The sequence below is a fragment of the Camelus bactrianus genome, chromosome 3 (genome assembly GCF_048773025.1).
Source record: "Camelus bactrianus isolate YW-2024 breed Bactrian camel chromosome 3, ASM4877302v1, whole genome shotgun sequence".
Lineage (NCBI taxonomy): Eukaryota > Metazoa > Chordata > Mammalia > Artiodactyla > Camelidae > Camelus > Camelus bactrianus.
Window position 1 is genome coordinate 35,407,413 of NC_133541.1, and position 18,619 is coordinate 35,426,031.

General features: G+C 38.0%; 1 long non-coding RNA gene across 1 annotated transcript in view; it reads right to left on the bottom strand.

The window, feature by feature from the left end:
- Nucleotides 1-18,619, bottom strand: part of LOC141575979 (uncharacterized) — a 173,752-nt gene that overhangs the window by 43,170 nt on the left and 111,963 nt on the right. The gene's annotated exons all lie outside the window — the stretch shown is intronic.

Consider the following 18,619-nt stretch of genomic DNA (forward strand, 5'->3'; position numbering starts at 1 on the left):
CAGCTCCCTCATCTGCTTTTGAGATTTCTGCATGCCAGGGCAGAAGAAAAATAAAAACAATTCCATAATGACTGAAAATGAAGCCCAGTTCTTCTCCTACAAGAGACAGAGAGAGAGAGCGTGAGTGAGCGAGGGAGCAATGAAGATGTTACATGTTGGGATAACTGGATACAATATAATCAATTTCTCAAGAATTTACCAAGTTATCATCGAGTGATGCTCCCCTTCCCTTGTGTGAACATTGGCAGACACTTAAAGTGGTGTACATGTTGTCTGAGTTATGAAGGTTTTGAGGTGAGAGCAATAGAACCACAAGACTTTGTTTGCACAGACAAACGGTGTGATGAAGGAAGACAATGTCTAAATGCACTATTTTAATTATCTGTACAGCTTGTTCAGCTGATCGAGAGAATATTAGCTTCATAACCTGACAGAAGCAAAGGTCACAAAACTGAGAGTTTTAAAACAACTGAAATGGTCTCTGACTTCATCAATATTCCTTTAACCTTTGCTGGGAAAGCTACACAATTCATCACAATCTACAGTTTCCATTAGAATCAGCCTTTACCTTGAGACTTCAGACTCCTGGAACATATCTGACTTTCTCTGCTATTTATTCTAAGTAAACTTTGCTGAAGACAGAGATTATAAAGAGGATCTCCATTTGTTATTGTAACCAAAATTTCATCTAGGTCAACAAATTTCTGACTCAAATATCAACTGTTCCCAGTAGCCTTCCATTGGTCAACTTACCCTTGTGTTAATCTTAATTACTCCATGTGTCAAATTCCAAATACAAAAATATATTCAGCTTAGGTTTTATTAAAAAAAAAGCAGTAACCAAATATCAAACCCTAATCAAAGGTATACGTGCAGAAGTGCTTAGGGGTGAAGTCTGAAACTTCTAAGAACACACACACACACAAAATAAGATGGATTGACGGATGGCCAGAAGGATGATGGATGTATGTGTGATAAAGTAAATACAGCAAAATGTGAATTGCAGAATCTAGGTAGTGGGGATACACAATGTATAATTTTTTCAACATTTCTGTATGTAAAAATGTGAAAGGAAAAATTCTCTTGCAATATGATAGTAAAAGATGTAATAACTGGAGTGATGTGGGCACTGACCAATCAGAACAAAAGCTGGCAGTTCAAACTGGCAGGGACAGGCCAGTTCTCTGCATTGAGTCACCCCTACTAGTTTGAAATCTAGGAACTCTGGAGGATATAAGAGATATAATTAAGATACCAGGCCCTGACCTCTGAGAGCTGACACTTTTATGGAGGATAAAGGTTTATACGGTAGCATGGTCAAAAATAAAATTTGCACAACATGAGTGCATTAGGGTTCTCCAAAGAAACAGAACCAATAGGACATATACAAAATATTTTTATAAGAGGAGATGTTTTTAAAGGTATTTGTTCACGTGGTTATGCAGGCCAGGAAGTCCCACAATCTGCCATCTGCAAGCTAGAGAACTAGGAAAGCTAGTGGGGTAATTCAATCCAAGTCCAGAGGACTGAGAATCGAGAAGTTGATGGTGTTAAGTCTGGTTTGAGTCCAAATGCCAAGAACCAAGAACACTGATGTCCAAGAACTTGAGAAGACAGATGCCCCAGTTTGGGCAAAGAGAACAGATTTGCCCCTCCTCCACCTTTTTGTTCTATTCAGGCCTTCAACCAATTGGATGATGCCCACCTGCACTGGTGAAGGTGAAATTTTTTACTAAGTCCACTGATTCAAATGCCAGTCTCTTCTACAGACATCCTCTGAGACATACCCCGAAATATTTTATCAGCTTTCTGGGCATCTCTCAACCAATCAATCTGACACATAAAATTAACCATCATCATGAGAAAATGAAATTCTTTTGTTTTTAATTAATTTGCCATTTCTCCTGAGTCCTAGTTATTGGCAGCAGAATAGAAACAACTTTCATCAGGTTTTTAATTTTATTGTGATCTGATTATTTAAACAGTTCCTTTGTGATAGTACAGCTTTTTCTTAGAGAAATGTTCTGTCTCAGACTTCTTGGTCTTCTCTCCATCTCTCAGGCTCCTCTCCAAAATTACATGTTAATGTATGTGCAGAGGGAGGGAGGTGCGTGCTTTCCACCACCTCACAGTGGCAAGAATGAGCTAGTCTCTCTCTGGGCATTGCCCTCTCGCCCTCTGGTCTCCAAGGCAATGCCATCACTTTATTGCTGCCTGCTTTATTTGCATCTGCATCTGAATCCAATAATTATGAGAACTGGGGAATCTCTGCTGTGCTTGATCAGGTCTCCAAAGAGTTCCCTGTGCCAGTGGGCTGTACCTTGACTTCCAGCTGCCCCTTAGACCCTGCAGTGGAACCTGCAGTGACTAATTTCACCTCTGCACAGAGGAACCAACTGCTGACCAGGAAAGTTCAACTTCAAAACCTCCTCTTGCCTAAGCAAACGACAACGCCAAGCTGCCTTTACCACGAGGTAATGCATTGACCCCCAGGCAGGTAGAAGATCTTGTGAGACCTCCTTCCAGAGGCCCTCCCTTTTCCAGCAAGTGTCCCCTTCTGCAGTCTTTAGCCTTGAAGGATTTGTGAGGAGGCCAGGTATTGGCGCCACATGATTTATTACTTTCCTTCAGTTTTTCTTCTCCCAGCAATAATGGTGTATTATTTCCTATCACTACTATAACAAATTACCACACACATAGTGGCTTTAAACACCCTTAAATTATCTCATCGTTCTATAGACCAGAAGGCTGGGCACAGTGTGGCTCAGTGCAGACTTCTACTTAGAGTCTTACAAGGACTAAGCACGGGTATTGTACACAGCTACAAGTCCTGTGGTCTCTGCTGGAGGCTCTGGGAAAAACCTACTTCCAAGCCCTTTCAGGTCATTGGATAAAAGCAGTTCCTTGTTGTCGTAGGACTGAGGTCCTTGCTGGCTATCAGCAGGGATAATTCTTTGCTTCCACACACTGCCTGCATTCCTCCTCATGGGTTCCATGTGACCTCCTTCCATCAACAGCAGAAGGAGAGCTGCTCTTACACTTCAAATCGCTTCCTCTTCTGCTGCATCTCTCTGCCTTCCCTTCTGCTTCTAGCCAGGGAGAGTTCTCTGCTTTTACAGGCTCATGGGATGAAACTGAACCCACTTGGTTAATCCATGATAATCTCCCAATTTTAAGGGCTAAAACATATTCATATTTCTAGGGATTAGTGTTTGGACATCGTTGGGGTGCTTTATGATTTCCTTTTCCTGTATGGACCTCCGTTAGGTAAAACACTTTGATCTAATTACCTAGCTTACTATTTATATATTACATGAAAGCCCCCTCAAAAATTGCTATAGCAGTTTTGACCTATTGTACAGATAGGAAAATTAAGGCTCATAGAATTTAACGGCCTTGTTCCCACACTCTGAATGTTCAGTGTCAGTGATGAATCATATAAACAATACACATACTAATTTTTTCCACATTCTCCCTCTGGTACGTGGAGTTATTTTTTCAGTTCTGACATCTGGAGACAGCCCCCAGGAACTATGATGTCTATTTTTAACACTGTGGTACTAGATCAGTCTGGTTAAGCAACATGGGCTTATGGCAGGCACTGGCTTCTCAGGTTTCCACTTTGCCTGTGGTGCTGAGGTACCTGGGGACCCAGAAAATCTCCATGATGAACATCAAAGAGTAAAGAGAAGAAAAAGAAGTCATTTTAGAGAAGGCAGGAAGGATTGTCACAAATCCAACTGTTTGCTTCATTTCTTTTTACTTTAATAGAGAGGCATGCTATGCACCACAAGAGGCTGAATTTTGAAGCATGAGTCGGGGTTTATGCAATTTATCTCCAAACCTATTTTATACTATTACAAGAGTCAGGCAATACGCAGAGAAATGTGAACAATTTAGACAATACAGCAAAATGTGCCATTTGGTCTCATTTATCATAATAGGAATTTAAAAGGATACTCATGAGCCATTTAGAACCTATGAGTCAGTTGAGCAGAACAAGTGGTTTTGCATAAGATCTAAACTGAAATCATTCAGTGCCTGTTGCATCATTAAAAGGAAATACTAAAAAACAAAACAAACAAACAAAAACCAAAAACCTGTAAGAGTTATAACAATTAACTTCTCAGAAAAACTATTTCACTACTGCTTAAAGGGCTTGTAAGTTCAGGAGGGCCATTTTTATTCTGAATTCCAATCCCTTTGGGATACCAAGGTGCATTTTCCCTCAGTTTATATGGAACCTGCTGGGCCATCTCCATCCTCCTGGGTAACAGTCTCCAGCTACAGTATGTTCACCAACTCTAGGCACTCTGTCCAGCAGAAGAGAGAAACTGCCCACAGCCAATTCTAAGACACGAACACTGAACACAGAGCAAGAACAAAAGGAAAGGGTCAGCTTTGTGCAGCAGGCTGTTCTGCACGCTGGGACATGTGAAAACCAGATCTAGCCTCCTGCTCACAGGCATCAAGCTCCTTTTGTGGACGAACACAGCACGAAGGGATTCACACACGCCCCTCACAGTAGACACCAGAACAACAGACTGGGGTCTCTCTTTTCCTTTTTTTTTTTTTTAATTGAAGTATAGTCAGTTACAATGTGTCAATTTCTGGTGTACAGCATGTTTCAGTAATACATATACGTACATATATTCGTTTTCATATACTTTTTCATTATAGGTTACTACTTGATACTGAATACAGTTCCCTGTGCTATACAGAAGAGATTTTTTTTAAGTCTATTTTATATGTAGTAGTTAATATTAGCAATTCTTGAACTCCAAGTTTATCCTTTCCCAACCTTTTCCCCCCGGTAACCACAGGTTTGTTTACTATATCTGTGAGTCTGTTTCTGTTTTATAGGTAAGTTCACTAGTGTCTTCTTTTTTCTTTCTTTTTTTTTTTTTAATTCCACATATAAGTGATACCATATGGTATTTTTCTTTCTCTTTCTGGATTACTTCACTTAGAATGATGATCTCCAGATCTATCCATGTTGCTGCAAGTGGCATTATTTCATTCTTTTTTATCAGTGATTAGTATCCCATTGTATAAATATACCACAACTTCTTTATCCAGTCATCTGTCGGCAGACATTTAGGTTGTTTCCATGTCTTGGCTACTTTAGATAGTGCTGCTATGAACATTGGGGCACAAGTATCTTTTTGAATTAGAGTTCCCTCTGGCTATATGCCCTGGAGTAGGATTGCTGGATCATATGGTTAAGTCTACTTTTAGTTTTTTGAGGAATCTCCATACCATTTTCCATAATGGCTGCACCAATCAACATTCCCACTAACAGTGTAGGAGTGCTCCCTTTTCTCTACACCCTCTCCAGCATTTATAGTTTGTGGACTTTTTAATGATGGCCATTCTGACTGGTGTGAGGTGATACTTCATTGTAGTTTTGATTTGCATTTCTCTGATAATTAGTGCTATTGAGCATTCTTCATGTGCCTATTGGCCATTTGTACATATTCAATGGAGAATTACTTGTTAGGTCTTCTGCCCATTTTTGGACTGAGTTATTGGGGTTTTTTTTTTTGTTGTTGTTGTTGTTATTAAGTTGTATGGGCTGTTTATATATTCTGAAAATTAAATCTTTGTCAGTCACATCATTTGCAAATATTTTCTCCCACTCTGTAGGTTGTTTTGTTTTGCTTATGGTTTCCTTTGCTGTGCAAAAGCTTGTAAGTTTAATTAGGTCTCATTTGCTTATTTCTTCTTTTGTTTCTATTGCGAGGGTAAGACTGCCCTAGGAGAACATTGCTAAGATTTACGTCAGAGAATGTTTTGCCTATGTTTTCTTCTAGGAGGTTTATAGTGTCTTGTCTTATATTTAAGTCTTTAAGCCACTTTGAGTTTATCTTTGTGTGTTGTGTGAGGGAGTGTTCTAACTTCACTGATTTACATGCTGCTGTCCAGTTTTCCCATCTGACACATTTCCAGTTTACACAACTTGCTGAAGAGACTGTCTTTTCTCCATTGTATACTTTTGCCTCCTTTGTTGAAAATTAATTGACCATAAGTCCATGGGTTTATTTCTGGGCTCTCTATTCTGTTCCATTGATCCATACGTCTGTTTTGGTGCCAATACCACACTGTTTTGATTACTGCAGCTCTGCAGTGTTGTTTGAAGTCTGGGAGGGTTATTCCTCCAGCTTCATTCTTTTTCTTCAGTATTGCCTTGGCAATTCTGGATCTTCTGTGATTCCTTATAAACATTAGGATTATTTGTTCTAGTTCTGTGAAAAATATCCTAGGTAATTTGAGAGGGATCATATTAAATCTGTAGATTGCCTTGGGCAGTATGGCCATTTTAACAATATTGATTCTTCCAATCCCAGAGCATGGTACATATTTCCATTTCCTTAAGTCACCTTTAATTTCCTTAATCACTGTTCCTTAGTTCTCCACATATAAGTCTTTCACCTCCTTGGTTAGATTTATTCCTACATTTTTTTGAGGGGGGATGCAATTTTCAAATTGATTGTTTCTTTACTTTCTTTTTCTGGTATTTCGTTGTTAGTGTAAAGAAATGCAACTGATTTCTGTATGTTAATCTTGTATCCTGCTACCTTGCCAAATTTTTTATCTGCTCTAGCAGTTTTTGTGTGGAGCTTTTTGAGTTTCTATGCATAGTATCATCAGATTGAGATCTTTTAAAGGTCTATAAATCAGTGTTCTGATGTGAACACAGGAGACTGAGCCCTACAGTGAAGAGATTGTTTCGAATACCAAGCACAGTTGGTCAAAATTCTCCCAAGAGGCAGAGACTCTACTAATGAAGTCTCTCAAAACCACTAAAGACACTGCTAACATCCTACTTCAGGATCCATGTGCTCACATTACAAACCGAGGGTACGGAAGATATCAATAGTACATGCAAATTCCCACTGGACTACATCATCACAGCTACCATGACATCATTTTGCTGAGTAGTGTTATAGCTCTTGTCATAATACATCACAATTATTTATTTAAAATTTAAGGTAAAGTTTACATATGTTATCTCAGTTGATCCATACAGTAACCTGAAGAAGTAGACACCATGATTGCCCTATGTTCTAGGTGAGGAAATGGAAGTGGTAAAGTTAAGACATTCCCTACCAGACCACACAGCAGCTGCTAACCCCAGTCAGCCTGCAGAGCCTGGCTCTTGAATTCTGAGCTAATAATACTGGGAATGGTTTGCCTTTCCTGCTGGGCAGTGAGCTCCCTGAGGGCATAGGCTGCTTCCTACACATCTCTGCAGCTTCGATGACTGATGCACAATAGCTGCTTAGAAAATGATAAATAAGTGCCATATGAATAGTCCCAGATCTCACCCAACACATTCTACTGATCCTTTCGGCTAAAACATACTTTCTTTAGGGCCGCGGACAAATATTCATGCATAGGAAAAACAGATTGAGGAAGTGGCAAGTGAAATCTGGTCAAGTGGCCAGTAACACTCCTTAGATTGGCTATAGGACTAGTTACTTGCCCTTATCAAGCTACTGGAGGCCAGGCTGACAAACTCATTTGGCCAAGTTTCCTTGACTTGGTATTATTATTTTTGCTTTTGAAGTACAAATTTTTTTTTAATTTTATATAATTTTAAAGGTTGTACTTCACTTATAGTTACTATAAAATATTGGCTATATCCCTCATGTTGTACAATATATTCTTGTAGCATGGACCAAGTATTATTACACATAACACATGAGTTATTAATCAAGTTATAATTTATTTACCTACATAATCACTATCTAACAAGTATTACTATTCTCTTTATTACCCAATTGGGAGATGAATTTGGAGGGAAAATTCAAATACAGAAGTACACACAGGAGAAGATCAAATCCTCTAACTATGTTTTCCTCCCAGAGGTAATGACTATAAACAAGTGAGTGTGTATCTTGATTTGCATTTGTATATAACTTCTTCCCAAATTAATGAGATTGCGTAAACTGTTGCTAGACCAGCAGCACTGAAACTAGATTAAGCCCCATAACAAAGTAAGAAAGAGGATGGAAGTATAACTCTTGGCTCAGCAGAGACTGCTCGAACAGTAATGGGGTGGGTCTTTGGGGCTCACACTCCCACCCTCCATTCCCATCACTTTTCCTCCTATTCTGGGAGTTTCCTCATTTCTTATAGATTTCAGAGACCTTCAAGCTTTGTGTGAGCCTCTGTTAGGAAACAGGAGCAGATTCATTTACTAACATGCTCAATACCCCATACTGCTCAGTTGTTGCTTGAGTAAAAGTGAGAGTAATTTTAAGTGAGTGAGTCTGCAGTTTCAGATTTCAGACCATGCCTTTCAGACTTGCCTTGCTTGGGATCACAAGATCCTTATTGATTTTATTCTAAGTAAATCTTGGACATCCTTCCATTTTGTTAATAATTGAGTAATATTCTCAGGTCTTTCTGTTCCATAATACAATTAGCTATTTCCATTTGATGAAGGAAATTTGGGCTCTTCCAACTCTTTCCCTATTAGAAACACTATTATAATACATTTCCTATAAAAATTGCTGGACTTACTGTAGAAAAAAGGTGTCAAATGTGTATTAAAATATATGTAAAAGATAACTATTATGGACTGCATGGTTACATGCCCCCAAAATTCATATGAAACATCTAAAAGGAGATAGTGTATTAGTAGGTATAATTTTTAGAGCTAATTAGGTTTAGATGAGGTCAGGTGGGTGGAATCCCTACAATAGAATTAGTGTCCTTAAAAGAAGAGAAATAGACTACAGCTCTCCTGCTCTCTCTGCCATATAAGGGTACAGCAAGAAGGCATCCTCTGCAAACCAGGGAGTGCTTTTACCAGGAACAGAACGGACTGGCACCTGGATCTTGGCCATCCCAGCCTCTAGAACTGTGAGAAATAAAATTTTGTTGTTTAAGTCACCCAGTCTATGGTATTTTTGTTTTAGCAGCCCAAACTAAGAGAGAAATCCTAACTTAAAAAGATAACTGCTGATACTATCTTGAAATCTTTACTTATTTTGAATCATTTTCCCAAGTATGCAAAATACTAGTTTATGTGTTTGGCTAATGCTGTATATTTGATTGCACATCCTGCTTTATATTACACTTAACTTTCTATCATAACATCATTTCAATCTATTATTTATTAAACACATGATTTTTTCAAGGTTGCCTAATGCATCATATGCATGTGACAAAATTTACTCACCCATTCCTCTATTTTGGCCATTTATAGTTTCCAATTTTCAGTTATAAACAATGGTCAAACAAATATTATAGTCAACCTGTAAGGTAGTTAATGTTATAATGAAAGTTTTATAGATAGAGACTCTGAGCCACAGGAAGGCTAAGATTCTGGCTAAGTATCACAAGCATACAGAGTAGAGAAAAAGAGGAAAGAATAATGAGGGTTGTTTCCCACCATTACCCTCAATATCTTACTGCCTCCCAACAGGGTAATTAGCATCAAGTAAACAAAATGTTAAAATAGTTTTGAAAGAGAATATTATCATGGAATACTTACAGTGTCCAGATTTTAAGTTAAAATTGAAGGTGAATCTCTACTCCGGGAAAAGAGTCAAATATAACTATTATTTAAACAATTTCCATGCAGTGGGAGTTTGTCTGAAGATGACAAAATTGTGTTAGTGTGTGAAAATAAACAAACTTGCATTGGATACTTAGAAAATTGACTGTTCTTAAATCTCGCTTTATTGTTCCTTGGTAGTTCCTTTCTACCATCTGAGTTGATTCCAGAAGTATCCATAAGAAATCAAAACATTGCTGATGTCTTTGGAAATCCTTAAATATTAAATCGAGTTTCTTCAATTACACAGTATAGAAATTCCCACTCAAACTAGCTTAAAACTGTAAAAGGAAATTATTGTCTCATATTACTGAAGATCCAAAGGAAGTTCTGAACCCAGGAGAGGTTTTATGGAGCAATTCCAAGGAGGTTACAAAAACTCAGTTCTCTGCACCTTTGCTCAACTATCAATGGTACTCACTCCATCCCTGAACTCTCCAAAGAGGCCCAGCAGTATCCCAGGGCTCTGCTTTGGTGATAGCAAGTTTCTACAAGGTTCCAAACCTTGCATCCTCAAATTATATGAACTATAGGAAGAGAGAAAATATCTAGGATCCAGAAATACCAGTAAACATCTCCTCATGTCTCATTAACTATGACTGGGTTACTGCCAACCTCTGAACTGGCCAGAATGAGATTTGTTGACTGGGTTCAGTCACTTAGGATTCAAGGCCCATAATTTGGAGTGGAGTGGACACTAGTCAAATACCTGATGGTTATTTGGAAATATTTAGTATCCCAAACCAAAATTAAGCTATTCTTCCATTGGAGGGGGACTGGATGCCAGGCCACAACAGCAACAACAGCCCCACAGATGGCTTTATAGCTGTTGCGCTAATGTTTTAGAAGAGGGAAGACAGTGAAGGGACAAAAGGTAACGCTATCATGACAGCACGTAAGATCCAGATGTTGTTCTAAGGTCTGTAAAACCAAACAGATCAAGAAAGATTTAAGTCCCTTAAAAAACTAAAAATAGACTAAACATATGGTCCAGCAATCCCATCACTGGGCAAATATCTGGAGAAAATTATAATTCAAAAAGACACATGCACCCCAATGTTCACAGCAGCACTATCTACAATAGCCAAGACATGAAAACAATCTAAATGCCTATCAAAAGATGACTGGATAAAGATGTGGTATATATATGTGTGTGTGACATGGTATATATATGTATGTGTATTGTGTATGTACAATAGAATACTACTCAGCGATAAAAAAGAATGAAATAATGCCATTTGCAGCAACATGAATGGACCTAGAGATTATCATATTAAGTGAAGTAAGTCAGACAGAGAAAGACAAATATCATATGATATCACTTATATGTGGAATATAAAAAAATACAAATTCTATTACAAACCAAAAACAGACTCACAGACATAGAAAACAAACTATGGTTACCACAGGGGAAAGGACGGGGAGGGATAAAATAGGCACTGGGGACTGACAGACACACGTTACCACATATAAAATAGATAAACAATAAGGACCTACTTTATAGTACAGAGAACTATATTCAATTTCTTGTGATAACATATAATGGAAAAGAACCTGAAAAGGAAAAAAATAAATGTATGTGTATGTAAAACTGAATCACTTTGAATTACAGCTGAAATTAGCATTGTAAATCAACTACACTTCAATAAAAATTTTTTAAAAAGAAAGAGTTAAATCATACGACCTCACACAGCAACAAACAAAATCTTAGAAAAACTCACTTACCTGAGTTGCACATGCCTACGAAAAACGTGTAAGGCCATTTTCTCATCACTACTGATGTTAATCAGTTTTGAAAGAGCACTTATTAAATGTTAGAAAAATTGGAAGAAATATATGATCCTCAGAAGACATTTCAAACATACATTAACATAGCGACAAACCTTCTAAAAAGCAGATAGTAATACATAAGGTAAAAACATTCTTAGTCCTTTGAAACATGAGAGGAAAAAAATTCCAACCCACTCTAAATGGAATAGAAATTCATTGTAGGAGGCAGATTTTAATGCCACTTTGAGAGAGTTGTTATTGTCTATTATGTCAGCTCCCGCACCTCCCTCAACACATCTTTGTCACTGCACAGTCATTCAAAATACGAAAAATCATAGCCCTCAAAATGTTTAGAAATCTGCAGTTTGTTGGCAGTGCATTAGAAGAAAACATATTTAATAAGATCAGAAAATCCAACACAAGTCAGTAATTCTCTGAGTCAGAAAGCAGCAATGCTTTCTCCGCAGGTAGTGAGAGAGAAGTTGGCATCACACCAATCAACCCTTAGGCTCAGGTGCCCCCAGGAACCGACGTGCAATTCCAATCTATTATGCTGCTCAGCTTCTCTCCTACCTGAGAAATTGGCAATCTAACCCAAGGGCCTGAAGGGTTCACGATGCAAGTGTATGGGACTCAGGCTGCTGCCTCAGGGCATGTTGACACAAGAACTTATGGACGAAAAAACATGTGACACTGACTGCAAAAGATATTTCAACTCATTTATTTATTTAATAGACAATTACTGAATAGACTTTTGTGCCAGGTATTGTGATTTGCAATAGAAATAGAAGCCGTGACTAATAAAGCTTAGTAATGGACAGTGACGAAACTACCGTGTGAAACAGTCTGGGTTTGTAATTGAGAACTGAGAGACATGAGCTAGGTCTGTGGGATCACAGAGAAAGAGAAGCCCACCTAGAAGGGTCAGGTCTGGGGTCAAAAGAACTGGGGATGGCTGGAAAATGCACTATGATGACCATAAACTTGAGTACTTAAAGCAGGAGTATTCAAGAGTCTCTGTAACTAGTTAATGTAAACAGGTATTTCCTAAAAGAGCGTTTTCAAACCTTCATGCACATAATTGGAAACTATTGAGTATCATCTTCAAGGCATTCATTTGTCCCAGTTTGCCCGAGGCAGCACTGATGTATACCTGCTGTTACAACAATATTTATTAATGGCACCCCCTTTCATCCTTAAAGTATCCTGGTTTGGATGATAAATTACCCTATTTTAAGAAAATGTCAGTGGGACCTTCTGTCACTCCTAGATTTAAGAAAATTTGACTAGAAGCCTGTCCCTTCCCTCACACTGTCTTGGCCTCTGGAAGCCCAAATCACTCCCTGAGATTTTAAGTTCCCAGGGTCTTATATTAACCCAGACTTCTGGGCTCCCATGACCCTGCATTCTCCCTGTGGGCTGCCCTCATGGTCCCAGGCAGAAAACTCATCTCTTCAAACTCCACAAAAAATACACTCCCACAATTAGCACTGAGATTCTTTTCTCGCAAGGACAAGTGGAAAACAGAGCAGAGGTGTGCAGCGCTCACCACCCAGAAAACGAATTTCATCTATAAAGAGCGTGTCTTTCTTCTGATGGAAATGGTTCATCAGTTTCCTTCTTATCTCGTCCCCCAGGTCGTGTCCAGTCTCCCATGTTTCCAAATCCTCTCCCTCCTCAGTTTCTCTTCTCCTCACTCCGCTTCTTTACCTCTTCCCTTCTTTCAAGGAATCAATTTAACCATTTTTCCCTTCAGCCAATATACCTTCAACATGATGCCTCGGGGACCAGCTAACATCTGTTCTAACCAACCACGAGGCGACAGAGGCAGTTCTCTCTCTAACTGCAGTGCCAATGCCAGTAGAAGCAGAGTTAGAAGTATGGGAAAACGAAGAGGCAGTGTGTCTGGGTGAAGACCGACCAGGACAAGAGAGCAGAGACCCGGATAAACACAGGTGCTGATTCTTACAGCCACTTCTAAAACTCATTACCCTAAATATGACCTAAAAGTGTCCTGTTCTTGATTTTCCTTTTATAGGTATTTATTATTCTGGGGAAAAAATTCATAGCTTCTTAAAACACAAATGAGATTACATAGAAGGAAAACATAGAAGGAGAAAAAGTTTGGTTAGTACATTTTTTAAAAATGCATTTCACACGGGCTAGAAAAACAGGCTGCAAATTTGACTCAGCATTTCCTAGAAATAAAAGCAAAGAATGAAATAAAACCAGTGAAAAGACTCTTGGTATCTATAATTAAAAACAAAAGCAAAAACAAAACAAAACACATGAACAGATGATTTTCTTATTACTAAGATCTGAGAGGAACTTCTCTTGTGAGTTCTCATTAAAAGCGAACTCTGAGATGCAATGGACCCTTTTCTCAGTGATGACCCTGTAAGAACTTTAAGTGGATTTCCTTTGCATAGCTGCTTCCTCCATTGCTAGTTAACAGCATACACGCAATGTAACTGATTAAAAACCTTTTTAGAAGAGGCTAAAACTACATGGTAAAAATTTGGAACATTCTTACAGATTGAGACACATTTTTTTTAAAACCATCTATAGCATTTGAGGATTTGCTAGCTTTCAGTCAATCCCCCTTGATTATAATTTCTCAAAACCAAAAGTTTGATAGGAATTGAATAGCAAAGATTTCAAAATTGTATTCTTTGGCTAGAACTTACAGTGCAGATATTGTGTGCTGCTGATTAAGGGCAAATCCAAACTCTTTGACAATCAGCTGAACAGGTTTCCTATCGCAATTAAATAGCCTAACCAAGACTTGTTGCTGAATAGGTGGCTACCCCATCTACACATCGGGGTGGGGCAAGAAACCCCTATTGGCAGAGCAAAGAATTCCTCAGAACAGTTCTGGGCCTACTCCAACACCTTGACAAATATGCAATCAACATCCAGGAATTCTATGCCACGGAGCATGGGCATAACACAGCAGCAAGTTGAGCAAGTCTTAAGGTGAGCACTGTCACTCCCCACTGCACTCTAGTTCTGGTTTGCAAAACACACTATATGATATTTGATCTGCTGAATAGAATTTGATGATCTCAAGCTATCAAATATTGGGTGACAAAAACTGAAAACAGCAATCTGGGTTTTGAATCAGATTATCTTGAACCTTTCTCTGTAACAACCATTAGCTAACTGAACTTGCTTAAAGCCATTCATTACTTAGGATAAAAGAATGAGGAAGTCCCTATTTTCTCATAATGGCATGAAAGAAAACAAGGTATTCTTCTGCAGGCTGAAGAATCCCTTGAAGAAGTGGGAGATCCATGCTTGAAACACACAGAGGTGCTAGCCGAATTCCACTGGGGGCAGTGCGAGGCACGGCTGCGGAAGCACAGAACCACAGCCTGAGGGCCGGGATCTGAGCTCCAGTTGGAGTTCTACCATTTATCTGGTGTGACCTGAGTCCATCACTTAACCTCTTTGGATCTTTGCCTTATTTCTACTAGGAGGAAAAAGGAAGGTCCAGAATAGACTAGTGGTTCTTAGGCATTTTAAGATATAGAATTTCTTCAAATAAAAATTCGTTGCTACATTGTGTAGTATAGGTGATTGCACTGTTGACCTGAAGCAAACAGACCGCCAGGCATTTCTCCAACAAAGATGGGTTTATTTGGGGTCAGCAGAGAACTGCAATTTGAGGTCTGCAAACATAGTGAGCCACGTGCAAGTCTCTGCAGAGCAAGGGAAGGAGAATGCTTTGGGAAAAGGAAGTTGGGAGGGCTACAGCAAACACAGAGTCCATGGCTTTTCATTGGCTGAGTCCTTGCCAGGAAAGGAGAGGATTCTTTCTTCTCCCTGCTGAGCTCTGCTATCATCAAAGGGCATGAAAGTTTCCCTTTCTGGCTTCCCAATTGTATTTAGTTGAGGCTTCTGTTTATTAGATGTTTTTGCAGCATCAATATGCCTTCATCAGCATGTTAAAGCAATTTTTTCTTCTCCAAAATTAATCTGTCTTCCAATTTAGAATAATGAATATGAATAATACATCTCCATTAAAAGAGAACAATGTGGAGCTATAGATAAAATATACAATATTTTCACCTATATACCCAATACTTCAACAAAGGTGTATTTTTTTCTTCAGTTGTATATAGATTCAGTGGAATTTTACACATATGAGAAAAGCTACCAACATGGAGTTCCTAGGTTCTCAATAGGGGAAAATGTCAATCCAGACATTTACATATCCCTATTTTACATACCCCTATGTTAATGAAAACCATTTTCTTTCATGTTGTCTATAAATAAACTTAATTGTGAAACATGTGCATTATTTTAGTACCACACAGATCAATGTATACAAATAGCCTTCACAGGAAACAAAAGCTGAACTCATTTTTCACCAGCGTGGACATTTGCTTTCCAATAATGCTATATATGCACGTGGCTTCCACATAGTTCACTGGTGATGGTTTCCCTCTGAACCAAAGTGGGTCCTTCAAATGCAAAGGAATCGACCACAGATAAGGAGTCTATTTAAATAACGCAGCAAAGACTGTGTGTTTCTTTCCTTCTTAGTAAAATCGAACACTCTCATGTTAATCCTCCTTGAACAGAGTAAGTCCAATATTCCATTATGCACAATGATATGAAGGCACACTTTCCCCCATTCGATGATCATTTATAGATTTTAAATAGCTTTAATCTTTTAAGTAGAGTTCCTCTTTCACAAGTCTTTAAGATTGTATTTTCTAGCTAGTTAACCTTCAATTCACACACACACACACACACACACACGGTAGTTATTTGAAAAGTCAACCCAAGTCTTAGATTGGGTCATATACTATTCAAGTTATGCCCAGTAGCTCACCAGCCAAAGTGCAAATTTTAAACTATAATTTTTTCTCACTTTTATCCTCATAAATATGGAGACTAACGAGGAATCCATTACCTAGAGAAGCATCATGTCCACACAGAAGGGGATCAAAATGGATTCTGAATTTTTCAGAAGAAAACATAGACTATGAATTTCCCCAAATGTGTAACATTTAGCGGCATTAAAACTAGTATGTGTTACACCAATATGTGGTAAAACTGCTCTGGTTTCGGGTGAAAATGATCACTTCTTATTTGTTCTGCAAGGAGGTAGGTAAAGCAAAATACCCAATTCCTTCAGCAGTGTAATTAGGAAAGAAAGAAGAAAAAGAAAAAAAAAAAAAAAAAGAAAGAAAAAGAAAAAAGAAAAACTTAACTGTAAAGGCAATACTCCCATCTTGTGGCTGCTGTTGAAATAACATGTTTTAAATGAGGACTGGCTGCTGCAGAAAATTTAATTCAAAAAATCATCACAGTCATCACTGCTATTTGTTGATCCTTCCTAAGTGCCAGGCACCATGTTAGGTACTCTGTGTAAACCATCTTATTTAATATTCATAGCAACATAAAATGCAAACATGCCATTTACATTTTTCAGTAAGTCATGTAATTTTATAATAGGAAAGTTACTTTGTGCTCCTACAATTCACTTTTTTAATTTAATTGATGAGAACAACTGAAATCCTAGCTGGACTCATCATCATTGATTAGTCATTTATTCTAATAGAGTGGACCTCCTGGTTTCCAGTCTTGTGCTAAAATATCCCATCCCCTCTTGTTTTGTATTATTCTCAGTCATATGTGAATGGGAAATACCTCTAAATTTAAAACTAGTCATAGTCATTATGATCTTCAAGTTCTTTTAATCAAAACAAAGAGGATTAATTTCTCTCTCTTTTTTTTTTTTGGCAATTGGGTACAGAGTTACAATTGGTCTCTTGCTGAAAAAACAACCTAATGCTGGATCAGGTCAAAATACTACTTCTGACTGGTCAAAGGCGACTGAAAAACTTCCAGAAAGAACAAGTACAATTCATCTTCAAATGACAGAAGTTCACAAAGTTCATATGAGAACATAACCTGAAATTTCATGAATAGAAACATACATTATTAGCAAACTCATTTTATAAAAAGCAATTATCAAACCTCCATGCTATGGAGCTCACTTTACTGTATCATCTAATTCTAGTAAAACCAATGAAATGCAGAGAGAGAAACAAAGAGAAACAGAGACAGAGTGACAGAGACAGAAAGAGATGCTCATTACAGTTACATCTCTTTTAAAAAGAAAGTTACATTTTCTGGAACTGTTCCATAGTGAATATTTGTTAAGTTTTCTCTAAAGACTTCTTGGCAGATGCAAGAGACAGAAAATGACATTACTGTAAGAAGTTATCCACTTCAGAGACCCCAGTTGTTGGTTACTGGTTTGGAGGCCTCTGCTCTTAGATCATGGCAGTGAGCTAAGCTTAAATAAAGACTTCCATTTTTAAAAGCTTGCTTAGGCTTGGAAAAGATAAGATTGTGCAGATAAAGCCATCTATCTTAATCACTATCTTCTGGTCATTTCCAGCCTGTTGACAATGTGCAGATTCTATTTTGTGTGAGGAGTGGGAAACAACTGCTACCTTACCCCTGCCCCACCCCTCACTCTTTTAACATAAATTCTCAGATCTGTGGGAACTGAAGAGAACTTTCTTACTTTACTTATACAGACAAGAAGGATGGAGCTTTCCGATCTATTTTTATATTATTATTGGGAATATATATCTTTCCTTATTTTAACTGATAAGAATAAGGTAAAAACACGCATATAAGTTAATTAAGAAACTAATAGGACTACATGTTCTTATTAAAAAGAGAGCAAAAATTATACTAACTGCACACACTAAGTCTTAGGCAATACGATCTGGTTTTTGAGTAAGTTTAGTTGTTAAAAAAAAAAGTATACCTGATAAAAGTTTTCAAATTATTTAAAAAACTAATCTAAATATGGTTTAATCTTTTTATAGTAAAAACACTGAAACATCAGAGCAGAGTTGTCAGCTCAGCAAAACATGGTTCCTTTCTCCAAATACATGCAACACTACATACCATCCCAAAATAAATGTTCTCATATTTTCAAAAATAAGCCCAATTTTTCAAGTGAGCTTTCATTCTTGCATATTCCAAATGTGTGACTGAATCTCCAATTATTCATACAATGTGAACATAGTTTTACCCCTATGCTATTCCTATGTTATAACCCCCTAAATTGCCATTTTATGACTTCCGAAATGAGTTAAATCCAGAGACTAGCACTGTAAGTTGAAAGGTTGCCTTAGAAGTTGTGTGTATTCTGCCCTTCTTGACCAATAAGCAAAAGATTGTGTGTGCTGCATAAATTAGCCGCTGGAGGGAGGAACTGATCAGTAACACAGTACAGAAGGTGTAACA